The sequence below is a fragment of the Bos taurus genome, chromosome 7 (assembly GCF_002263795.3).
Source record: "Bos taurus isolate L1 Dominette 01449 registration number 42190680 breed Hereford chromosome 7, ARS-UCD2.0, whole genome shotgun sequence".
Classification (NCBI taxonomy): domain Eukaryota; kingdom Metazoa; phylum Chordata; class Mammalia; order Artiodactyla; family Bovidae; genus Bos; species Bos taurus.
The window spans coordinates 50,067,406-50,094,676 of record NC_037334.1 but is presented as its reverse complement, the minus strand read 5'-3'; the positions used below and the strand labels follow the sequence as shown (position 1 = coordinate 50,094,676).

The following is a 27,271-nucleotide window of genomic DNA, read 5'->3' as shown; positions in this document are numbered from 1 at the left end:
TTATTGTACACATGTTGGAAAAAAGGATCAAAACATTCTCAAAAAATGTCTTTTCGTCTTTTGTTTCCCTAATTTTGATACTCTGGGGTATAAAATAATTTCACTTTCCTGTTAACTGGAAAAAAAAGGCAGAGTGTAAACACAATAACAAAATTCAAACAACCCTGATCTCTCTGGGTCTGGGAACTGGTAAATGGGAAAAGCCTGTGCCCAGCTTCCCATGAGCCGCAGCAGTCTTTATTACACACATCTAAGGTTGGCAGATCATTCAATTTTTTAAGAGATCCGAACATGCAGATTTTTATGTTAAATCTTCCAAATTTAATGTTAGAAACTTGTTCCAAAAAATGTTACCACCATATGGGATAATCATGTCTGAGTACTATGTTTGCCCTTTCGGTCACCACTTTGCAGTCACTAAAGATTTCCCCATGAAGTCCTTTCTGATTATACATTCCAGAACTCCACATCCTCTTAAGTAATGTCTCTGAGGAGGTCTTCAGCCTCCCCCATAAGATACACTAGATTCAGGCTCCCACTAAAGATGTTAAGGCAAAGGACTCACTCACTCACTCACTTCCATTGAGAAACTTGAAATATACTGACACTTGAAAACTGAGAACCCATTCAGTGTGTTTTCAAGTCTTAACAACCATGAAGGAAGCAGACTGCTTTGTGATGCATCTTTAATCAAAGGTCCTGCCATGAGTGACACCAAAGGTTATTAAACCATATTACAAAATCAAGTTATGCTTTTGTGACTACAACCCTAAAAGGATTTCAAAAAGTAGAGGTAGAACATTTAAAATCTAATGAAAACACATTCTCTGGAAAGAACATGGCTCCTGGAACCAGCTTCATCATTTATTTTTTCTCTGACATCAGGCAAGTTACCTCAGCTTTCTGAATCCTCAGTTTTCTCATCTACAAAATGGAAGGGGTTGAATTCTAAGCTCCAAGTCTTTTCAGTTCTGAAATTCTAGTATTCCCTTCACTGAAATGATCTCTCAATAGCCTCTGAATTGTTTCATTAAATATAATTTAATTTTCCCAGGTTTAGACTGTGGTAATCCTAGCTGTACTGTAAGTTTAAAGATGACAACTATGCTTATGCTTCTTTACAAGCCTTAAGTTGCTGGCAAGGTGCTTTAAGCAAAGATGCTTTATGCAGAGCAGACACAGGATTAGCTGAATTATATTTATGCAATATGATTTTAAAATATTTACAAGCCTATCACGACAAAGCTCCTACCTCAATCCTAGTTATATCTTCTGCTTCTCTACAATTAATGACATCATTTAAAGTAGCTAAACAAATAACTTTTAAACTCTAGGCAATTTCTAGTTTTCCAATTAACTTACAGAGTACTCCTTCACAACATCTATTACAAAACCTACTAGAGCTAGCCAACCTTAATGAATTACAGCAACCTGAGGTTTTTCCAGGAGGGGATCATGCTTGGTGAAACTAAATAAAACGTTAAACTGTAGTTATTCAGTCTTCAATATCTTATAAATAGCAATCCTAGCTATAAAGCAAAAGTTCACTATAAATTCAGAAAGGGGAAGAGACAGTGGGCAGTTGACTAGCAATCTTCACGAGACAAAGAGAGATGGAGAAGCAGAAAGTAAAAGCACAGCTCCTCCAGAACCAAGGAGGCTGATTGTTGGCAAATGGCCTCATTCATGCAAAGAGCTACATACCTTCTCCAAAGACATTAAATGTTCATTTACAATGGAATGGCCACATCATTCTTAAAATGTGTCTGCTCCAAAGCTTTAGGCTATCCCTACTTAGCTACTCAATGCCAACTTTTTTTTTTCATATAAACAGCAAGGTTAAGTTAATGCAATGGTTGGATGGTTCATTTAAATGCAAATCAAGAAATTTAGAAATTAAAAGTACCCACAGCAATGCTTAACTGTCACAGTGCACAAGATACAGGATGGTGGATTAATCAGTGCAGTCCTAGGGATGCTAGGCTACATCTGTATTAAACAGAATTAACAAAGCTGTTGGGATCTTAACCTTCAAATCTCCAGGGTACTGTAAAAACAAAAAAAAAGGAGAAGAAAAAAACAAAACAAAACAAAACCTTATGATTAAGACTGACTGACACCTGTTTATTTGACTAAATCCATCCCCAAGCCTGGGTTTCTTCCCCAGTGGTCCTATGATGATCTTGGATCAGAAAGATCCCCTGGAGTAGGAAATGGTAACCCACTCCAGTATTCTCGCCTGGAGAATCCCATGGACTGAGGAGCCTGGCAGGCTATAGCCCATGGAGTCGCAAAGAGTTGGACATGACTGAGCAAACATGGGTGCACCCACAGGTCCCCAAGCCCATCACTTTCTCCTAAAATGTAAACTAGTTGGGAATAGGGGGAAGAGGGACAAGGAGGGTAAGAAAATAAGATGTATAAAACCACAGGTTCATGTAAACAAAAAGAAAACTTGTTCCCTTCTCCCCACTCCAAAAAAAATGCAGTCTCTTTCTAATTACAAGTACAGGATCATCACCCGCCCATTCCAAAAAAAAATACTTAGCCTTGGTCAAACCTGGGAGCCAAAACATAATGAGTAAAAAGTTTGCATCTACAGCAGAGTACTGGATTACATAAACCATCATCTTATGTGATCCACTCACATACAAATACATTTTATACCATTTATATGGCACACAATACAAATTGTCACTCAGATATACAGACCTAGAAGAAAAAGGACATGGCTAGCTAGGTCTTTGTTTTATTTCAATGTTGTAATATTATGATGATTTTATTACTGCTAAAGGTTATAATTATTTTTAATCATAATAAAACATACCATCACTCTCATTTTCTTATCTTCTCTAGAGTATTGAAGGTAATAGGGTAACACAGGAAACACAATGATTACCAAAAGCACTAAGCAAAGGACAAAAGGTAAACCTAAAAAAACAATGGTTGGTCCACTAGTCACTTAATCAAATATTTTACTGCCTTCTCTGCACAGACACTATTCAAGACAAAAAAAAAAAAAAAAAGTCTTCATGAAACTACACTGTAGTAACAGCATAAGTAAGTAAACAAAACAATATCTGTGCTAGAAAGAAAATTAAGCAGGGTAATGGTAATGAAATGAGGTAGGATCCTTCCAGGACCTTTCTATCTGGATAACACTTGAGCTGAAAGTCAATAAAGAGCCAATCAAGTGAATTATTTGGGGGAGGAGCATTGAACACAGAGGTAACAGAGATAAGACAGAATCTCCCAGGACTTAGAGAAAGAAGTGATCAGTGTGCCTGGAGCATAGAGAAGAAGTAAGAGATCAAATGAAGAGAACAACAGAAACAAGCTCCAGAGCTGCTGGAATAACTGCACTGTGGGCCGGATAGCTATGTCCATTTACTCAGCTTCCATTCCACATGGTTGAGACCATTAACAATGCAAGTGTTTAAGAGAAAACTGCACCAAGCCCTCACAACAGATAACTGATTATGGATGCACAGGAAGTCCCTTTTTCCATAAGAGACTGGATGGTCTGAAAAACAAAGATGAAGCCAGCATCTGGACTGGAAGCTCAAGAAAACAGAGACAAAAGGGAAAAGAGGGTTTTGTTTCACAACAATGGGACTAAAAGGCAGAGAAACTTCTCACCCAGCTGAGAAGCTACACAGGAATAAGAAGACTGTACTTTTCTTAGAGAGCCAGGAGACAAGATGCCCAAACTTGACTAGAGGAAGTACTGAGTGAGAAAGAACTGAGGAAAAAAAAAAGAAATGTCTCTAAAACTTGTAGCATATACCTTTGATGATTTGGTTACCATTCATTTGTCAATGACTGACCAATTATACATTCTGAGGATCCTGCTAGGTGTCAGGGACACAAAGACTAATCAGAAACCACTACCAGATCATCATAGCAATCACAGCAATCAATTAGTAAGTATAAAAGGAAAAATGTGCCTTTACAATGGAGCTATCTGGCAGATGCCACTTAATCACAAGTGTTTAAACTTATTAGCCTCACCACAGGTGGAACAACCTGACAATCATTTCAATGCTGAGAAAGGTACATCATCACATATGTACTGTTCTTGCCACAAGTGGAAACAATGAGACAAATCCAAACTGTAGACATTCTCTACAATTGGCCTAAACTCTCCAAAAGTGTCAGTCATAGAAAAAATAAAAAGACTGACAAAACCAAAGGAATACAACAACTAAATTCAGTACAGGATCTTTTATTGATTCTTGCATTAAAAAAAACACACTATGAAGGACATCACTGGGACAACTGGTGGGATTTAACATGAATATGGATTGTACAGGAGATCAGGACTTCTAGGAATCTTGTTAAAGGCAAATTCTGCATCCGTAGGTCTAGGGTGATATTTAAGAGTCCGCATTTCTCACAAGTTCCCAGGGCCGGCAGACACTGGCTCTGGACTACTCTTTAAAAGTGATCATGTTACTATATCAAAGTAAAATTTCTTATATATTATAGCTAGTTAAGTAAGGCAATGTCCTTACTCTTAGAGGAGTTACATGCTAAAAAACATAAGGGTGAAATACTTGGTATCTGCAGTTTATTTTCAAATGCCTCAGATAAAAAACTTATATACAGTAATGGAGGAAATCTGAAAAATGTTAGCAATTGATGAAACTAGATGAACTGAAGAATCAAGTACTCATTGTATTACTTTTGACTTTTCTGTACATTTGAAGAATTTCAAAAAAAGAAAGTTGAGGGAAATGCTCACAGTCTAGAAAGAAAAACAGTTTATAATACAACAGAAAGTATAAAGTCATAAGCAATCCACTGGTGCAAGAGGAGCACCCGGGAGGGAATCCCCAATGGGGAGAATCATCACTGAGGATCCGCTGTCCTAGGAGGGAGGGCAGTTGTTTCAGGTTGTGCAAAGGGACCAAAGGCCTTTGGCATCTTCCAAGAACCACAGGTGTGAAGGAAAAATATTAGTGAAATGTCAGAAGATAAGGCTGAAAGATAAGCAAAGCAATTAAGAAGGCATCAGAGATTATCTTAACTTAAAAATACAATTTTATTCTTACTATTTATATTACTTGAGAAATCCTGAAAAGCACCCCCCACCAAAGAAACACAAAGATAAAAGGCAAACCACCCCCCGCTACAATAACCATATTAAAAACCAAAAGCCAGTACCATCCTGGCCAGCAGCACTTCCCCAGTCTAAAGGCCTTCACACCCACACTGGAGAGTTCAATTCCTCAAAACCCACAAGGCCAGAGCCAAGCATTTTCCTCCTCATCTACTCTCCCTCTGGTTCTCCTCATCTCCACTGACCAAAGCTCTACCTAACTAGGCCCGTTTCTTCCTCTTCCTTCCCCTCCTTGCACCTTACTTTACTTACCCTCCCTGTTTTCAGGAATGTTCTCATTTCCAATCATTCTCCAGATAGCCCCAGACAGTTATCATCACCATGGAATCAACTTCCTCTGAAAAAAACACAAGATTGCTTCCCCAGCCAAAGACAGTATAAAGCTGAAACTCCAACAAACCAACCTTACTCACATTGGTCTGTCAACCTCATCACCTGCCTGCACTCCAAACTCTTCTCCAGGGAGTGCATGTCTCCAGATCTTTGTGTAACCCAGATCCTCTGCTCAGGGCAGACCTTCAAATTCTTCCATCTTCCTTCAAGGCTCACACAGATGTCCTCCGCTTCTAAGAGCTGTTCCCTCTTTTCTGGTTCCCCTATCATTTTACAAGCATCTCTATTACAGCACTTGCTGCATAGCATGATAGCAGTGTGTCCGTCTCCCATAAAGCTGACAGCTCCTTTGAGCACAGGGACCATGCCTTTTGTGAGCACGGTAACTTTCATCTAACAATTCTATAAATGATTAACTGAATTGGCTTAACTGTTTTAAGATTTCACCTAGTAACACTGACACATGTAGAAAGAATTAAGAACTCTCTCTCTCCTGTAATACTTTAGCAAAACAGGTACAGATATTACCAAAGTAAATGTCATTAGTTTGTAAACTTCTTGAGTTTAGCAATGGTGACTTACACACTTTTTTTTTCTTTTGGGCACACCACACAGCCTGTAGGATCATTTCCCCTAAGAAGGATGAAACCTGTGTCCCCTGCAAGGAAGTACCACTTGCACATTCTTAACATCTTCCCTAGCACCTGCTTTTAAAGTCAGGCTTAATAAATCCACTGTATTTAACTGAACCCTTCCTTGAAGCTGAGATACAGCAAATATAGCCTTAGACTTTAACTCAATAAAGATACCTCAAAAATACCACCTTTTCCACTGGTCTTAGTGACTCCAAATAAGTTTAAATTTCTCTCAAGGGTTGCCATACTCCATTTCCTTGAATTTTTTCCTTTCCTCCCAAGGGATCAAGCTCACATTTCACTTTCCCACTTCTGTGCAAAATGACAGGTTTCTAAAGATACACTTCAAAGTCAGTCCAGAGCTTTTCTGAGAACATGATGACCCCAGGTCCAAGGAAGCAAGAAAATGGTAACAGATGATTTTAAGAAAACTTTGCCAATTTAGAGATCCCCAGGAACAGAAAATCCCCATGAACACTGACTCATCAATAATAGTAACTTACCCTCACAGCTCTGCCTTACTCAGTGCACTATCATTTTTCATAAACCATGATTAACAGTCTAGATTAATATTGAAATATTTAACATAATGAAATATTCAACATATCATGAGGGACTAGTTAACAATGCATCTTTGCTGGGAAACAAAGTATGTATCGGTGCTGCACAGGGCAAATGGACCATTAGCAAAGGCTCCTATCCTTCATGTAACTTGAAATGGGCCACTGTGAATGCGTTTTCTGAGTTAGGACCACACTTTCAGTTTCAAGAACAGCCTGCACTTTATCCTGGCTAAAAAACCAGTACAAGATTATGTAATCTGGTAATTAACCAGGCTTCCAACTTACTCCTCAATTTATAATGTCTAATACTAACAAAATAAACCATAGCAACAGAACATTTTCAAAATATAATTGATGTTCCACTTGTTTATGACAGTATTTAACAATGAAATCTCAGAGCAAGAGAAAGAAAGTAATCCACAGCTCAATATAATGAAGTAGAAGAGCCAAAATGAAGTAATCCAGAAAAGAACTACTCTTTAAATTAGCAATTAAGGAATAACATCAGTTATTTAACACTAAGATTAAATTGGATTAAATTATTTCATCACAAAAATTTAACACAAAAGAGAACCAAAAGAGAAAAAAATATAACAGAAATGTTACATTTTTTTCTTCAGTAAAGCTCTTGAAGTCTTTTTTCAAAAACTCTTACAGATGAAAATAACTTCCACAATATAATTCCCCCTCTTCTTTTACTACAATGGGAACACTGAATAGACAAGAAATTTTAAAATCTAATCACACTACTCATACAATACTTGTTCCAAACGATCAAATCTTTGCTACAAATATTCAGAAAAACACTCAAAGTTGCCTTTCTAACTGTATTTGCCTTAAATGCACTGCTCCAAACTTGTAGCCAGTGAAAAAGCACAAATTAAATCCCAATCAAAAGGGGGCTTGATAGATGACAGTCCATCAACAAGTAAACAGAAATGCATGCTCATTTCAAGCTCCATTAGAAATGGGGTAGGGGGTATGCTTACACATGGAGAAAGTTTGTTATTAGAAAGAAAAGAAAAAAAAAAAAAAACTAAAGGGGAAAATGAACATTTGGAAGCTCCAACAGAGAAAGGGCAATGCTGAAGTTTTATTTTGAAGCAGTTATTTCTGCACACTCTGAACTTTCAATAATGGACAAATTTAGTACAGTGCTCTTGCAAGTGAGCAAAAACAGCATGAAACAGGGTAAATCAGGCCAGACTGTTCACCTCACCACCCTGTTCAGCCCATTCAGCCCAGGCCCACAACATGGGGGCTGAGTCAATCACCACAGTGCATAAGAAACAAACAACATTCTCACCGTCTCAAAGCAAGCATACTGGCACCTGGACAAATTTCAGTAACTGATGCTTTGTAAGACTCTCTACAATGCCTGGTGTATTTAACTTTTCTTCTTAAGAGAAAACAGAAGGTACTAATAAGACTTAAATCCTCCAACACATAAAGTATAACCAAAATTGCTTAAAGATTTCTAAGGGTATGGCTTCAAAGTCACTCAAGAGAAAAAAACTTAATTGGGCTGGGAAAGCATAAAGGATAATTGATTTCATGTTTTTCACTATGTGTTTATATGGAAGGTCAAACTTTCAAAATACAGATTTTTTTAATGAGTTTATTTTTACCTGTTTTTCTTTTTTATATGCAGTAAATTCACTTCAGTTTCCTATTCTACAGCTTTTGAAAAATTCACAGTTGTGTAATCACCTCCAAAATCAAGAGACAGAACAGTTAAAAGAATGTTATTTTCACAACAGCACACACATTGAACTAAACCACACAAGATAAATGTACAAAAATTTACTTCAAGATCAAATTTGGCATCAACTTACTGCAAAATTACAGTAAACAATGATGTGGTGTTGGCATAAAGTACCATTTAAAGACTAAGAGATCAACAGAACAAAATGAAGAGCCCAGAAACAAACCCTCCGACAGTCAAATGATTTTCAGGAAGGATGTCAAGACCATTCAAAGAGGAAAGGATGGTCTTTTCAGTAAGTAGGGCTGAGAAAACTGGATATCCACATGTAAAACAATCAAGTTAGACTCTTACCTTCTACAGTATTTAATAATTAACTCAAAATGGATCAAACACCTAAACCTAAGAGCTAAAACTGTAAAACTTTAGAGAAGAATCACAGGGCAAAAGATTTATGACACTGGATTTGGTAATGCTTTCTTGGATATGACATCAAAGACACAAGTAACAATAGAAAAAAAAAACTGAACTTAAAATAAAAACTGGTATATAAAAGGACACTACCAAGAGTGAAAAGGCAATCCAGACAACAAAAGAAAATAACTGCAAAACACACATGTAATAAGAGATTAATACCCAGAATATAGAGAACTAAAACTCAACAACCAAAAAAAAAAACCACCCCTCAGTTCAGTTCAGTTCAGTCGCTCAGTTGTGTCCGACTCTTTGCGACCCTACGAATCACAGCACGCCAGGCCTCCCTGTCCATCATCAACTCCCAGAGTTCACTCAGACTCACGTCCATCGAGTCAGTGATGCTATCCAGCCATCTCATCCTCTGTTGTCCCCTTTTCCTCCTGCCCCCAATCCCTCCCAGCATCAGAGTCTTTTCCAATGAGTCAACTCTTCACATGAGGTGGCCAAAGTACTGGAGTTTCAGCTTTAGCATCATTCCTTCCAAAGAAATCCCAGGGCTGATCTCCTTTAGAATGGACTGGTTGGATCTCCTTGCAGTCCAAGGGACTCTCAAGAGTCTTCTCCAACACCACAGTTCAAAAGCATCAATTCTTCGGCGCTCAGCCTTCTTCACAGTCCAACTCTCACATCCATACATGACCACAGGAAAAGCCATAGCCTTGACTAGACGGACGTTTGTTGGCAAAGTAATGTTTCTGCTTTTCAATATGCTATCTAGGTTGGTCATAACTTTCCTTCCAAGGAGTAAGCGTCTTCTAATTTCATGGCTGCAGTCACCATCTGCAGTGATTTTGGAGTCCCCAAAAATAAAGTCTGACACTGTTTCCACTGTTTCCCCATCTATTTCCCATGAAGTGATGGGACCTGATGCCATGATCTTCGTTTTCTGAATGTTGAGCTTTAAGCCAACTTTTTCACTCTCCACTTTCACTTTCGTCAAGAGGCTTTTGAGCTCCTCTTCACTTTCTGCCATAAGGGTGGTGTCATCTGCGTATCTGAGGTTATTGATATTTCTCCCGGCAATCTTGATTCCAGCTTGTGCTTCTTGCAGCCCAGCGTTTCTCATGATGTACTCTGCAAAGAAGTTAAATAAGCAGGGTGACAATATACAGCCTTGATGTACTCCTTTTCCTATTTGGAACCAGTCTGTTGTTCCATGTCCAGTTCTAACTGTTGCTTCCTGACCTGAATACAGATTTCTCAAGAGGCAGGTCAGGTGGTCTGGTATTCCCATCTCTTTCACAATTTTCCACAGTTTATTGTGATCCACACAGTCAAAGGCTTTGGCATAGTCAATAAAGCAGAAATAGATGTTTTTCTGGAACTCTCTTGCTTTTTCCATGATCCAGCAGATGTTGGCAATTTGATCTCTGGTTCCTCTGCCTTTTCTAAAACCAGCCTGAACATCAGGAAGTTCACGGTTCACGTATTGCTAAAGCCTGGCTCGGAGAATTTTGAGCATTACTTTACTAGCATGTGAGATGAGTGCAACTGTGCGGTAGTTTGAGCATTCTTTGGCATTGCCTTTCTTTGGGATTGGAATGAAAACTGACCTTTTCCAGTCCTGTGGCCACTGCTGAGTTTTCCAAATTTGCTGGCATATTGAGTGCAGCACTTTCACAGCATCATCTTTCAGGATTTGAAATAGCTCAAGTGGAATTCCATCACCTCCACTAGCTTTGTTCGTAGTGATGCTTTCAATGATGTGCAAAATACTAGACATTTCTCCAGAGATGATATACAAATGGCCAATAAACCCATGAAAATATACTCAGTATCACTAATCATTTGGGGAATACACATCAAAACTATGAGATAACCATCTCACATTCATTAGGATGGCTACTATCAAAACAAAAGAAAACAGGGGAAAAAAAGTGTTGGTAAAGATATGGAAAAAAATTAGAACTTCTGTGCCCGGCTGGTTAGAATGCGAAATGGTACAGCCACTGTGGAAAACAGTATGGCAGTACTTCAAAGAGTTAAAAATAAACTTACCATATAATCCAGCAATTCCACTTCTGGGTATATACTCAAAAGAACTGAAAGCAATGTCTCAGAGATATTTGAACCATGTTCACAGCAGTATACTATTCACAGTAGAACTATCCAAATGTTCATTAACAATTGAACAGATAAGCTAACTGGAATATGTATAAAATAATGTTGCTGTTGTCCTCAATAAGGCAAATACATGATTCCATTTATATGAGGTACCTAGAATAGGCAAACTGATAAATAAAATAGAAAAGAAGTTACCAGGAACTGGGAAGAGAGCAGGATGGGGAGTTGCTGCTAAATAAGTAAAGATCCTGTTCAGAATGATGGAAAAGTTCTGAAAACGGATGGAGATGATGTAAACGCACTTAATGCTCAAAAATAGTGAAATGGTAAACTTTACGTTATATATATTTAATAACTTTAGTTAAAAAAAAAAAATTCTTTTAAGAGTAGCAAATCTTTCCCTGGGGAATTCCACTCCTAAGAAGTTCCCCGCCTCCACACCCGCCCCAAAAAAAGAAGTTTCCCTTAAGATGTCAGGACAGGCAGAAGATTCAGCTGCAAATTAAAGCAACTCTGGAAGCAAGCTAAATGTCCAACAGAGGACTGATTAAAGAAGCTATGTTGGAACAGTAGGGGATCATTAACATACTATGTTAACACTGTGAGATTAACATATTTCATCAATTCTAAAGCATACATATTTCACATCTTTAAGTCTCTAAACTTTGGATGTGTTCTAAAAATGATGGTAGTTCCTAGTGTATTTAGTAGTGTTTACTTCTTGTGTGTGGGCTCAGTCATGTCCAAGTCCCTTCGACCCTATGGGCTGAAGCCTGTCAGGCTCCTCTGTCCATAGGATTTTTCAGGCAAGAATACTGGAGTGGGTTGCCATTTCCTACTCCAGGGGAATCTTCCCAACCCAGGGATAGAATCCACATTTCCTATGTCTCCTGCATTGGCAGGCGGATTCTTTACCACTGAGCCACCTGGGAAGCCCTTATTTTTTCTCAGTGGTACATAAAATAAAGGTTAATCTTAATGCTATTAACAGGGGAAATGTTCAAGTATGATAAATGGACAAGAGCAAATAAAGTAAAAATCTAGTTTTTATAAAAGTTATAATCAATACACTCTTAGAAAAAATATCAGAGGATGTACACCAAAATGTTAATAGTGTTTATCCCTAGGTGATAAAAATGAGTGGTGGTTTTATTAAAAAAAAAAACAAAACTGGATGTAGGGACTTCCTTGGCAGTCCAGTGGCTAAGACCCTATTCTTCCAATGCAGGGAGCTGGGTTTGATCCCTGGTCAGGGAATGTGCCATATGCCACAACTAAAGATCCCGTGTGCCGCAACTAACAGTCAAATAAATAAAAATAAAACGTTTAAAAAAAAAACAAAACTGGATGTAAAGCCAAGCTGCTTCCACCCCCATATCAATCTGGCAAATCCTATATATAGCATACCTACTCACATTAGACATGAGTCAGGTATCACAAAAGACTGAAAAATGCGAAAGAATGTAATGGCCTTGAAGGAACTCATCATGTAGCAAAAGAATTTATGGTCCACAAGAGCCTTTAGGAAGGTAAATCAGCAACTCAGTGCTATGTAAATAACAGCACTCCATAAGTAAAATAATAAATTAGCATTTTATCACATCAGACATTAAAAATAAATATCCTTTATGAAAGTGAAAGTCACTCAGTTCTGTCCAACTCTTTGCGAACCCACAGACTGTAGCCTGCCAGGCTCCTTTGTCCACAGAATTCTCCAGGCTAGAATACTGGAGTGGGTAGCCGTTCCCTTCTCCAGAGGATCTTCCAACCCAGGGATCAAACCCAGGTCTCTCGCATTGCAGACAGATTCTTTACCATCTAACCCAATAAGGAAGCCCAAATTATCCCATAAGTTCATCACACTTATTACACAGATGACAAAGTTCAGATTCTCCAGCTGAGATCCATTAAGATTAAAAACCCCTAAAAGCAGTTGACTTCTCTGGTAGCTCAGACAGTAAAGCGTCTGCCTACAACGTGGGAGACTGGGGTTCGATCCCTGGGTTGGGAAGATCCCCGGAGAAGGAAATGGCAACCCACTCCAGTATTCTTGCCTGGAAAAATCCGTGGACAGAGGAACCCGGTAGGTTATAGTCCATGGCGTTGCAAAGAGTCGGACATGACTGAGTGACTTTAACTACAAGCAGGTTATCATCATAAATCAGGTAACAGACACATAATCAATACAAATTAGCAACAGCAGAAAATACCCTGTCATACAATTACTGTTTGTTATGATATTTTAAGAATTACATTAAAAAAAAAATTCTCTTCATAAGTTTTCCTTCCTCACTATGTGCTTACTGTAAAGAGGTCACAATAAAAAACTTTATCTCCTGTCCTCAAAGAAGTCACAGCTCAGCTGAGGAAGGGGTGCAGGGGGAGACACAGAGAAAAGCTCTATGACAACGGAGTTGGCAATGATTTCTTAGAAGACACCAACAACAACAACAAAATAGATAAACTGGACTTGATCAAAATTTAAAACTTTTGAACACTAAAGGACATACCAACAGGGTAAAACTGAGAGAAAATATTTCAAGTCCTGTATCTAATAAGGGATTAACAGCCAGAAGATACTAAGAAATCCTATACCTTAACAACAAAAAACCCAAACAATTAAAATGGGCAAAGGAGTTGAACAGAGATTTCTTCCAAGAAAATACACAAATAGCCAATAACCACATGAAAAACAGTCAACATCACTAAACATTAGAGAAATACAAATCAAAACCACAATGAAACATCAACTCACATCTATCAGGATAACTTATTAAAAAGTAAACAAATCTTTGTAAAAATTAAAAATAGAAATTAACAAGTGTTGATGAAAATGTGGAGAACATGGAACACTTACACATTACTGTTATGAATATAAAATAACACACCTACTGTAGAAAATGGTATGGCAGATCCTCAAAAATTTAAGCACAGAATTACCATACCAAATGAACTAGAAATTCCATTTCTAGGTATATATCCAAAAGAGATGAAAGCAGGAACACAAACACGTATTTGCATACCTGTGTTCACAGGAGCATAATCCACAGTGGCCAAAATGTGGAGGCAACCCAAGTGTTCATCAACAGATGAATGGATAATGGAGTACTCAACCCTTAAAAAGAAGGATATACTGACAACATGGGTAAAACTTGAAAGCATTATGCTAAGTTAAACAAGCCAGGTATTAATACAGTCAAATTCAGAGACAGAAAGTACAATGGAGGTTGCCAGTGGGCCAGAGGGGGAGAGGAAATGGAAAGTTATTGTTTCACGGTTATGGAGCTTCAGTTTAGGACAATGAAAATTTTTTCTGGATAGGGACAGTGACAGTGGTTACACAACAAAGTGAATGTACTTAATGCCACTGAAGTGTACACATAAAGATAATTTAAATTGTACATCTTGTTATGTATATTTTTAAAAGATAATGAGAATGTCATAATCAGGTGCAAATTTCAGAATTTCCAGTAAGTTAAAGATCACTTTCAACAACAATGATCAATGTCTCAACAGAAGAGGCATATCGATCAGATAGATAGCATTTGTGTCAAGAGAAGGACTGAGCATTCCAGAACAAATGCCTGGCAGATGCAGAGACATATAGCAACAATTCACAATAGAAGATAAGGCTGAAAAAGTAAGGACTCAGAAGGTGTTAAATGCCAATCTAAAATTCTGACTAGTGCAGCAACAAGACAGCAGTGTATCTCCCCAAAAGAATAAGTATCGCTTGTATGTAAAAGACTGAATGGTGGAGGGGAAAACAGTAAGAAATTCAGTTAACTTTAGCAGATGTTTATAGAGCAACAATAATGTTCCAAATTCTCAGATCATAAAAACTGAAGGGAGAGGAGGAATGGGTAGCGACTGCAAAGGGATTTCTAGAGTACTAGTAATTTTCTGTTTCTTGATCTGGGTGGTGGACATGGTGGTGTTCACTCAATTCATTAAGCTGCTGCTAAGTCGCGTCAGTCGTGTTCAACTCTGTCCGACCCCACAGACAGCAGCCCGCCAGGCTCCCCCGTCCCTGGGATTCTCCAGGCAAGAACACTGGAGTGGGTTGCCATTTCCTTCTCCAATGCGTGAAAGTGAAGCCGCTCAGTCCTGTCCAACTCTTAGCGACCCCATGGACTGCGGCATACCAGACTCCCCAAAAAAAGTCCCTCACTGTTTCCATTGTTTCCCCATCTATTTGCCATGAAGTGATGGGACCGAATGCCATGATCTTGGTCTTCTGAATGTTGGGCTTTAAGCCAACTTTTTCACTCTCCTCTTTCACTTTCATCAAGAGGTCCTTTAGAAAAATGTATATATAGAAATTATGCTATGCTATGCTAAGTCGCTTCAGTCGTGTCCGACTCTGTGCGACCCCATAGACGGCAGCCCACCAAGGCTCCGCCATCCCTGGGATTCTCCAGGCAAGAATACTGGAGTGGGTTGCCATTTCCTTCTCCAATGCATGAAAGAAAAAAGTCAAAGTGAAGTCGCTCAGTCGTGTCTGCCTTTTAGCGACCCCATGGACTGCAGCCTACCAGGCTCCTCCGTCCATGGGATTTTCCAGGCAAGAGTACTCGAGTGGGGTGCCATTGCCTTCTCCAATAGACATTATAGAAATTTCTAAATATAAATTATATAAAATGTAATTTTGGTTTCTATAAATATATTAAAATATACATAAAGTATAAAACAATTTATCCAGAGAACTACAAGCAGTTTTGATAGTTCAAAAATTAATCTAAACTAGAGTGGAAGCAGAGAGAAGGGAAAACAAGAACTTATAAGAGGAAGACAAAATGGAAAGGATTTCATCTGATTACAGCTGCATGGAAAGGAGTAAGAATGAAATGAACATAGTTATCATTCACTCAAAGTATCAACTTGGTAGTCAAGGCCCTCCATTATCTGACTGTTGCTCATCTGTCATAGTTCCACCCACAAGCCAGACTCCATAAAGAAAAGACTCCTTCCTCCTTCATTCAATGGGCATCTAATGTTTTCTTTATTCTCCAGGCCAGATACCATGCCAAAGATCAAGGCTCACTTTCTAACAGAAAAGACAAACAACGATATCAATAACAAGGTATAGTGTAATGGAGTACACCACCTGGTGGAAGAGATCTGCTACCAAAAAGGAAAGTGCTAGCTTAAAGTCTTGTAATAGGATAAAAATGATGGAATACAAAGGGGGAGGGGGTTCATCACTGAGCAAACAACATGTCCAATTCATATTTCATATGTTAAACTTATCTCATTTCTCCAAAATACAGCTCCCTTTATCTCACCACTCTCAGTCCCACCATCTTCCTAGCTCAACTCCCTACTTCCATTTGTACACAATACAAGCCCTGTAAGCACTAGCAGAAGTGATCTTACAAAGGAAATCAGACCATGAAACTCACTACAACGGTTTCTTACAACTCTTAGAAGAAAATCCAAACATGTGATCTGGAGTTTCCTGGCAATTTCATGTGAGGCCTTCCCCCTACTCTAAAAGAACTTAAAGCTACACAAGTCTTCTCTTAGGTCTCTAAACACATGGAGTTCTTTCCTGTCTCAGGACCTTCAGGCAAGCAGAGATCCCTCTTCCCTCTGTGCAGATCTTCATCAGCAAACAAACCACAACAACCAGCTCTATCCTGTCTCACACTGTCCCTTTTTCAAAGAAATCTCAGGACTCTGCCAGTTACTGCCCATCTCCACATCTGGTTTAGGTATAAAAAAGAAAAAGGTATCTCATTTTGGTCCTCGAGTTTGAGAAGCCTCTTGGGACACCCAAGCAGTTCTCTGGTGCACAAGTGACCCTATGGATCAAGTGAGACTTTCTAATTCAAAAAAGAAGCTTCCACTTTAGCATCAGTGTTGGATTTTTAACCTAAGTTTGATGACAGGAAGACTATGTAGAAAAGTGATTCTCAACTTAGAGGAAGAGGGCACCCCTGATCTCTAAGTCACTGTATGGAATGAGATGTTACTAATGAAAGGAGGGTGACACCCCATCAATGATGTAAGGCTTTCGAGATACGTTGGATAGAATCCTTGATAAGAGTGCATAGAACAACAAGTAAAAAAAAAAAAAGAACAAGTAAAACCAAAACAAATACAAAAACAAAAACCCAGACTGAGAAACAAGAACCAAGAGTAAAAGGAAAACCAGGAGAGACTTAGATCACAATTCCATAAACTCCGTTGCCCTTTTATGCTTCCTCCTAACCAAACCCTACTCCTGTTTCATCCAGTTCAAAAGCTGTCCTCCCCTGGAAGCATTCTGGTCTTATCCAAACAAAACTCATTAGCCCCCTTTCCATGTCTCCACCAGTTTTTATCATTATTATTATGTAAGACTGACCATTCACAAGCTTCTTATCAATACTATTATGGTAGTAAACGCCATCATTCTTGTACTACACCTGGGGTGTATGTGTCTCTTTCTTATTACAGTGTGAGGTCTTGGGGTTAGATATCATTTCTTAAAATTAAAGTGGATAAAAAAATATTTCACTTAGTAAAACTCAAAAACAGTAAATAACTGGGCAGAGGTTCTGGATAACTTCTCAACCCGTTCCTCTTGTAAAACAAAATAACATCCTAATTAACATGATTTCTAAATTCATACTTTCCTAAAGGAACATAACACCTGTAGCGTCTTTAAAAATCACTGCTAAAGAAAATACCCTCTTATCGAAATGCCTATCCTGTTGCAACAATACAATGATGTAATCATTTCCTTCTCCATAAACAAGAAAAGTCCTTAACTTGGTTGGAGACTTAACACAACTTACTCTATTCTAAATTACTGTAAGTTTTGTCCAACACACACACACACACACAAAGTATTACGAAGACGCAGGGGTACATTAAGAGGGTGTGAGTCCTGGATCTGAGCCAACTGCCGCCCGCATTATTAGGAAGCCATTCCTGCCAAGCCAAGGTTAGGCATTCAGTCAATATTTTTTCCAACAAGTGTTTCACACAAGCACACTCCTTTAAAAGTTAACAAAAAGAGATTCCAACGCCACTCGTGAAAACTAGGACTAATCAGAATTAAGTATTCAATTAACCAGCACAATAAGTCAGAGTAATTTCAAAAACAAAGGTTAATTCGGTGCACGCCAAAAGTCCACACACGGGTGTGGCGCCCATTCCCAGCCAGGCTGTGTCAGGGAAAGGGCCACAAACTTTCCATTTGCTCCGGCCGGCAATGCGGGGCTGCGGGCTCAGCCCATGTCGCGTCCACCTGACCTGGAAGTTTCGGTGGTGGGGGAGGGGTGCGACCACAGATACCACAAACCACACTTACTTCAGAGGAAAACTCAACTCCCGGAACCACCCGCACCTCGAGCAACGCGCACTCTTCCCCGCAAGCAAGGCGGCCGCGGGGGCCCAGCGCGGGTCTGGCGCGCGCACCGAGCCCACTTGAACAAAGTTTAGACACCCGGAAAAACTTTCCAGAAAGGAAGCGCCGCGGTAGCGCGGGGTCCGCCAGTCGCTCCGCTCCAGCCGCCGCGGCCCCTCAACTTCCCGAAGGCCAGGAAGCGCCGGCCCCGCCCGCCGGGCCAGGGCCCAGGCCGGGGGCCCCGCCAGGGAAGCGGGCCGAAGGCCGCACAGGCGCCGGCCTCAAGCCCGATTCAGGGGAAGGTCGCTGAGGTGACCGCGCCCGGCCCGCCCACTCGAGGAGCCCCTCGGACGGCTGGGGAGCCCGCACCCGCACGAAGACAATTACCTGCGGCGAGCTGGGCGAGCGCTGGAAGATTCCAGAGGCCAGAAGCCGACGGGCCGTCGCTTTGTCTCCCCCAGTCCTGCTCGGAGGAGGAAATGGGCCGCCCGGCGCCCCCGCCCCCGGCCCGCCCCCCGCCCGCGGCCCCCGCCCCGCGGCCCGAGCCCCGCCCGCCCTTCTCAGCACCTCCCTCCGGCGCGCTCTTCCCAGCGCCTCCCGCTGCCGCCCAGCTTTCCCAGTTCTCCCTTTGGGGGCGAGTCCTCGACCAAAGAGGCTGGCAATGGCAGACCCGGACCCCTAAAAGGACCTCTTGCTCTCCGCCCTTCACCTCTGAGTTACTTCATCCCAGGCTACTAGAAACCAAAGATGGGAGTGACACCCCTCCCACCCCCGAGAGGAAGGAGGAACGCTCACTCCTGGAACAGCCCGCGAGCTGGGGAGAGCAGGTGAGTCACCGCTCTGCGCACAGGTGAGTACCCGGGCGCGGCCGGCTCAGGCCCCACCCCTTCGCTGGTGCCCCAGGGACCGGGCGAGGAAACGCAGAGTCCCGGGCACGCTCCTCTGAGGAGTGCCACAGGTGTTCCTCAATGACCGGCTTCTGAAAAAAAGTGCTCTAGCCCCCGCTCCTAGTTTCACAGCAAGAGAAACTGAGGCCCCGTAGCTTGAGGCGAAGTGGAGCTAGAATCCGACTCTAGGGACCTCATAAGGTGCAATGGAAGCCCTCCGAGAAATAACCTAATCCATCTGTCACTTGACAGATGGGGTAACCGAGAGCTATCCTGATCGAGGACAAGAATCTTGTCACAGAGGTGTCCCCTCCAGAGATTGCCCCCAATCGCGTGCGCGCGCGCGCGCACACACACACACACACACACACACACAAATTTGAAGGACCTGGCATCTGTCCCTATCCCCCTGGCCATTTAGGGAATTTTATTCCCTGTCTTCCTTTCTTAACTTCCTGGTAAATGTTCCCCCAAAAAAACTACAAGATAAACAAAATACATATTCACTATCAGCCTGGTACAGAAAACACTAATGACATTTTTCTCCATCATGGGATGATGAACACGGTTGATTTCAGTCAGTTCAGTCGCTCAGTCGTGTCCAACTCTTTGCGACCCCATGAACCGCACCACGCCAGGCCTCCCTATCCATCACCAACTCCCGGAGTCCACCCAAACCCATGTCCATCGAGTCGGTGACGCCATCCAACCATCTCATCCTCTGTTGTCCCCTTCTCCTCCTGCCCTCAATCTTTCCCAGCATCAGGGTCTTTTCAAATGAGTCAGCTCTTCACATCAGGTGGCCAAAGTATTGGAGTTTCAGCTTCAACATCAGTCCTTCCAATGAACACCCAGGACTGATCTCCTTTAGGATGGACTGGTTGGATCTTCTTGCAGTCCAAGGGACTCTCAAGAGTCTTCTCCAACACCACAGTTCAAAACCATCAATTCTTCAGCGCTCAACTTTCTTTATAGTCCAACTCTCACATCCATACATGACCACTGGAAAAACCGTAGCCTTGACTAGACGGACCTTTGCTGGCAAAGTAATCTCTCTGCTTTTTAATATGCTGTCTAGGATGGTCATAACTTTCCTTCCAAGGAGCAAGCATCTTTTAATTTCATGGCTGCAATCACCATCTGCAGTGATTTTGGAGCCCAGAAAAATAAAGTCTGACACTGTTTCCACTGTTTCCCCATCTATTTCCCATGAAGTGATGGGACCGGATGCCATGATCTTCGTTTTCTGAATGTTGAGCTTTAAGCCAACTTTTTCAGTCTCCTCTTTCACTTCAGTATTGGTCTATAAATCCAAAATAATGCAAGACAATACCCACAGAGCACTGAACAAGGTGCTAGGGAGACCTGCCTTCAACATGTTTACCCTTTACTACTTATATCTCCCTTTCCCAGGAAATGCAAACTCCTAGAAGACAGCAGCTGTGTTCCCTACAGCACCCAGCACAATGCTCATCCCCTAGGCAATTAATGTCTGTGGGTGAATGTGCCCGCTGTAATTCAAAGCACTGTGGATCTGTGCTAGTTGGGAGTTGCTGACAAAAGGCAGTAGGACCATGAAGGGAGAGAACAACCTTAAAGAGAAAGACCTTAACAAGGCAACTTTTGTCCACCCACATCTCATTCTATGTCTAGCTTCAGAACCTTTGCTCCTATGGCCTCCTCTGCCTGGAGTGGCTATGGCTTCCCTCCCCCTCCCCCACTGTACTTAGCTACCTTAGAACATAGTATTCAATCAATAAATATTTGAACCAACAAGAGATAAAGGAGTATGTTCCATAACTTTGTATATTCATCACTTCACTGAAGTACCAGTTACTTAGTTTGCAAGGTCCCATGTTCAAAAATTGCTAACAATTACAAGATCCCAACATTGGAGCATTAAACCAAGCATGGGGCTTCCCAGGTGGCACAGTGGTAAAGAATTTGCCTGCCAATTCAGGAGACACAGAAATATGGGTTTGATCCCTGAGTTGGGAAGATCTACTGGATCAGGAAATGGCAACCCACTCCAGGATTCTTGCCTGGAAAATTCCATGGACAGAGGAGCCTGGTGGGTTACAGTCCATGGGGTCAAAAAGAATTGGACACAACTGAGCGCACGCGCATACACACAAACACACACACATACAAGAAGCCTTCCTAAGCATAGGGCCCTGGTACAGACTGAATGTTTGTTTCTCCTCTCCCCCAAATTTATGTTGAAAACCTAATGCCCTTGGTGATGGTATTAGGAAATGGGGCCTCTAGTACATGATTAGGTCATGAGGGATTTGTACCCTTATAAAAGAGGCCCCAGAGATCTCCCTTGCCCCTTCTGCCATGAGAGAACAGAGCTTTGACTATGAATCAGGAAGAGAGCTCTCCCTACATGATGATGCAAATGTCTTGATCTTAGACTTTCCAGTCTCTGGAACTGAGAAATAAATTTCTGTTATTTATAAGCTACTCATTCTGTGGCATTTTGTTATAGCAGCCCCAAAAGACTAAGACAGGCTCTAAAGATGAAAGTGTGGATTTGTTTGAGGAAAAGAAGGATCAGTTCAGTTCAGTTCAGTTCAGTCGCTCAGTCGTGTCCGAATCTTCGACCCCATGAATCGCAGCATGCCAGGCCTCCCTGTCCATCACCAACTCCCGGAGTTCACCCAGACTCATGTCCATTAAGTCAGTGATGCCATCCAGCCATCTCATCCTCTGGCATCCCCTTCTCCTCTTGCCCCCAATCCCTCCGAGCATCAGAGTCTTTTCCAATGAGTCAACTCTTCACATGAGGTGGCCAAAGTACTGGAGTTTCAGCTTTAGCATCATTCCTTCCAAAGAAATCCCAGGGCTGATCTCCTTCAGAATGGACTGGTTGGATCTCCTTGCAGTCCAAGGGACTCTCAAGAGTCTTCTTCAACACCACAGTTCAAAAGCATCAATTCTTTGGCGCTCAGCTTTCTTCACAGTCCAACTCTCACATCCACTGGAAAAACCATAGCCTTGACTAGACGGACCTTTGTTGGATCAGGTGACAGAAAAAGAATATGATAAGAGACTTGCAGTGTTCCCTGTAAGCTATGGTGAGTCACCTCCTGACCCCTGAGAAACCATGACAAGCTTACTAGGGGTAACTTGAGCATTCATTAAGTCCAAGGTACCTGCTATGTGATGGAGCAGCAACAATGAATAAAACTGACTTTAAAACTGAGATAAGGTTCGGCTCTTGTGCACTCGCTGCTGGTTCCCCTTGAGTACCTTTACCTCCCATTCACCTAATTCTTCCGTCTTTTTCAAGTCCTGACGCATCAGTTTCATAGTTTTATCTTCTTCGCTCTTTTACTCTTTCCTTTCTTCGCAGCTCAGCATGCAGGAAAAAGAAGCCTCCCCACACGGATTCCTGCCTAGGTTCCAGCATTTCGCTACGCAGGCCATCCACGTGGGCCAAGAACCGGAGCAATGGACCTCCCAAGCTGTAGTGCCCCCTATCTCGCTGTCCACCACGTTCAAGCAAGGGGCTCCTGGCCAGCACTCGGGTTTTGAGTATAGCCGTTCTGGAAATCCCACCCGGAATTGCTTGGAAAAAGCAGTGGCGGCGCTGGATGGGGCTAAGTACAGTTTGGCCTTTGCTTCAGGTTTAGCAGCCACTGTGACCATTACCCATCTCTTAAAAGCAGGAGACCAGATTATTTGTATGGATGATGTGTATGGAGGTACAAACAGGTACTTCAGGCAGGTGGCAACTGAATTTGGATTAAAGATTTCTTTTGTTGATTGTTCCAAACCCAAATTGCTAGAGGCAGCTATTACACCAGAAACCAAGCTTGTTTGGATTGAAACCCCCACAAACCCTAGCTTGAAGATGATTGACATTGAAGCCTGCGCACATACAGTCCATAAACATGGAGACATCATTTTGGTTGTGGATAACACTTTTATGTCAGCATATTTCCAGCGGCCTTTGTCTCTGGGAGCTGATATTTGTATGTATTCAGCAACAAAATACATGAATGGCCACAGTGATGTTGTAATGGGCTTAGTGTCACTGAATTCTGAGAGCCTTCATGATAGGCTCCGTTTCTTGCAAAATTCTCTTGGAGCAGTTCCATCTCCTATTGACTGTTACCTCTGCAATCGGGGTCTGAAGACTCTACAAGTCCGCATGGAGAAGCATTTCGAAAACGGAATGGCAGTTGCTCAGTTTTTGGAGTCGAATCCTCAGGTGGAAAAGGTTATTTATCCTGGGCTGCCTTCTCATCCTCAGCATGAGTTGGCCAAGCGTCAGTGCACAGGTTGCCCGGGGATGGTCACCTTTTATATCAAGGGCTCTCTTCAACATGCTGAAACTTTCCTCAAGAACTTAAAGTTATTTACTCTGGCTGAAAGCTTGGGAGGATATGAAAGTCTTGCTGAGCTTCCGGCAATCATGACCCATGCATCAGTGCCTAAGAGTGACAGAGAAGTCCTTGGAATTAGTGACACACTTATTCGACTCTCAGTGGGCTTAGAGGATAAACAAGACCTACTGGATGATCTAGATCAAGCTTTGAAGGCAGCTAACCCTCCAAATGCAAGTTCCAACTAGCATCCCGGAATTGCTGTTGGTGATTGCTTCCTGAGACGATCAAATCTGAATAATTGAATGGACCATTAATGAGCCTCCACAGAATTTTCAAATGAAAATTTTAAGGCACCTCGTTACCTTTCACAGCTGTAATCTTCCTGGGATCATCCCTGTTAAAAAATTTCCTCTTTCCCTTATTGTAACTGACAGGTCAATTCTGTTCAGATCTTTTTATTAATTTTGATATACATGTGCCTCTGAAGGAGGTGAGATTTGTGATGCTATTGGGGATTGTATTCTTTTTTTCAAGTTTAAGATTTATATTGATTATGTTTACAATATAATGGTAATTCATTTTTGATGTTTTCTGAGGAATTTAAATTATTGAATAAATGTTCTTAAGTTAAGTGTGATTTTTGTATGTTGAAAATAGCACTCAAAGCAATGGTTTACACTTAATTATCATAAGCCAAAAATCAAATATCTGAAAAGTCTGTGAAATTCTACTGATATAAGGTTGTACTTACTATTTTTTTAAGAATAAATCTAATTACCACATGCAAAAAAAATAAATAAATAAATAAAACTGAGATAAAATTGAGATCCGTGTTCTCACAAATTTGAAATGTAATAGAAGAGACAGGTATTAAAACAAGTAAACTACAAAAAAAAAAGGTCAAGTGTGAAAATAGGGTAGAGCAACAAGTCGATTTAGGGGAAAATTAACCTAATCTGGGGCTTCCAGTTGGTGCTAGCAGTAAAGAACCTGCCTGCCAATGCAAGAAATGTAAGAGATATGGGTTCAATCCAACCTGCATCCCTTGGAAATGAGTCCAAGATGGCAGAGTAGAAGGACATGCACTCATCTTCTGCAAGAACTCCAAAATTACAACTTGCTGCTGAACAGCCATCAACAGGAGAATGGTGGGTCCCACCAAAAAAATACACCCCCCGTCCAAGGGCAAAGGAGGAGCCCCAGCAAGACTGTAAGGGGAGTGAAATCCCATTTAGAGTCAAAACCCATACCCGCCAGAGATGCTCGGAGGGCGAAACAAAACCTTGTGCACACCAGGAGACCCCACAGAGACTGAGCCAGACCTGCCTTTGAGTGTTTGAGTGTCTCCTGAGGAGGTATGGGTCTGCAGTGCCCTGCCACAGGGGCAGGGACTTTGGATGCAACAGACCTGGGTGTGGCATAAGCCCTCTTGGAGGAGGTCGCCATTAACCCCACCATAGAGCCACCAGAATTTACACAGGACTGCGGAAACAGAATCTTGGAGGGCACAAACAAAACCTTGTGCACACCAGGACCCAGGAGAAAGGAGCAGTTAACCCACAAGAGACGGACCCAGACTTGCCTGTGAGTGTCCAGGAGTCTCCAGCGGAGGTGTGGGTCAGCAGTGCCCTGCCGCAGGGTCTGGGGCACTGAGTGCACCTATGGGTGCACAGACGTTTTAAAGCAGGTCACCATTTTCTTCATTACAGGTCAAACAACAGAGAGGGACCACAGCCCTGCCCATCAACAGAAAATTGGATTAAAGATTTACTGAGCATGGCCCCACCCCTCAGAATAAGTTTCCCCCATCCCCAGTCTATCCCGTCAGGAAGCTTCCATAAGCCTCTTATCCTTATCCATCAGAGGGCAGACAGATGAAAACCACAATCACACAAAACTAACCAAACTGATCACATGGACCACATGAACCAAATGGATCACGTATGGATCCATGTGGATCCACATGGATCAAATGGACCACAGCCTTATCTAACTCAATGAAACTATGAGCCATGCCTTGTTGGGCCACCCAAGACAGATGGGCCATGGTGGAGAGTTCTGGCAAAATGTGGTCCACTGGAGAAAGGAATAGTAAACCACTTCAGTATTCTTGCCTTGAGAACCCCATGAACAGTATGAAAAGGCAAAAAGAAAGGACACTGAAAGATGAAATCCCCAGGTCGGTAGGTGCCCAATATGCTACTGTAGAAGAGTGGAGAAATAATTCTAGAAAGAATGAAGAAATAGCCAAAGAGAAAACAATGCCCAGTTGTGGATGTGACTGGTGATGGAAGTAAAGTCCAATGCTGTAAAGAACAATATTGCATAAGAACTTGGAATGTTAGGTCCTTAAATCAAGGTAAATTGGAAGTGGTCAAACAGAAGATGGCACAACAGAAGATGGCAAGAGTGAACATCCACATTTTAGGAATCAGTGAACTAAAATGGACTGGAATGGGCATATTTAATTCAGATGACCATTATATCTACTACTGTGGGCAAGAATCCCTTACAAGAAATGGAGTAGCCCTCATAGTCAACAAAGAGTCCGAAATGCAGTACTTGGATTTACTCTCAAAGACGACAGAATGATCCTTCTGTTCCTTTCCAAGGCAAACCATTCAGTATCACAGTAATCCAAGTCTATGCCCCAACCACAAATGCCAAAGAAGCTGAGGTTGAACAGTTCTATGAAGACCTATAAGACCTTCTAGAACTAACACCCAAAAAAAGATGTCCTTTTCATCATAGGTGACTGGAATGCAAAAATAGGAAGTCAAGAGATTCCTGGAGTAACAGGCAAGTTTGGTCTTGGAGTAAAAACTGAAGCAGGGCAAAGGCTCAGGTTTACCAAGAGAAAGCACTGGTCATAGCAAACACCCTCTCCCAACAACACAAGAGAAGACTCTACATACACATGGTCATCACCAGATGGTCAAAACTGAAATCAGGTTGATTATATGCTTTGCAGCCAAAGATGGAGAAGCTCTATACAGTCAGCAAAAACAAGACCGAGAGCTGACAAGGCTCAGATCATGAGCTCTTTATTGAAAAATTCAGACTTAAATTGAAGAAAGTAGGGAAAACCATTAGACCGTTCAGGTATGATCTAAATCAAATCCCTTATGAATATACAGTGGAGGTGATGAATATAGATCCAAGGGATTAAATCTGATAGAGTCCCTGAAGATCTGTGGATGGAGATTCATGACATTATATAGGAGGCAGGGTTAGACCATCTCAAAGAAAAAGAAATGCAAAAAGGCAAAATGGTTGTTTGAGGAGGCCTTACAAATAGCTGAGAAAAGAAGTGAAGCTAAAGGCAAAGGAGAAAAGGAAAGATACACCCATTTGAATGCAGAGTTCCAAAGAATAGCAAGGACAGAAAAGAAAGCCATCCTCAGTGGTCAATGCAAAGAAATAGAGGAAAACAATGGAATGAGAAAGACTAGGGATCTCTTCAAGAAAATTAGATACTAAGGGAACATTTCATGCAAAGATGGGCACAGTAAAGGCCAGAAATGGTATGAGCCTAACAGAAGCAAAAGAGATTAAGAAGAGGTGGCAAGAATACACATAACTATATTAAAAAGATCTTCATGACTCAGATAACCACAATGCTGTGATCAACCACCTAGAGCCAGACATCCTGGAATGGGAAGTCAAGTGGGACTTAGGAAGCATCACTACAAACAAAGCTAGTGGAGGTGATGGAATTCTACTTGAGCTATTTCAAATCCTAAAAGATGATGCTGTTAAAGTGCTGTACTCAATATGCCAGCAAATTTGGGAAACTCAGCAGTGGCCACAGG

General features: G+C 41.5%; 1 protein-coding gene and 1 pseudogene across 5 annotated transcripts in view; one reads left to right on the top strand and one right to left on the bottom strand.

The window, feature by feature from the left end:
- The window catches only part of CTNNA1 (catenin alpha 1), a 346,126-nt gene that overhangs the window by 161,077 nt on the left and 157,778 nt on the right, over positions 1-27,271 (bottom strand). Inside the window, exons 1-2 of one of the 5 annotated variants that reach the window (XM_024994300.2) lie at positions 18,623-18,704; positions 13,923-14,014 (exon numbers count right to left, since the gene is read on the bottom strand). The exons of 2 other annotated variants lie outside the window; for them this stretch is intronic. The gene's annotated coding sequence lies outside the window, so the exon portion shown is untranslated. 5 annotated transcript variants of the gene reach the window in all.
- On the top strand, positions 22,349-24,244 carry LOC100297420 (cystathionase (cystathionine gamma-lyase) pseudogene; annotated as a pseudogene).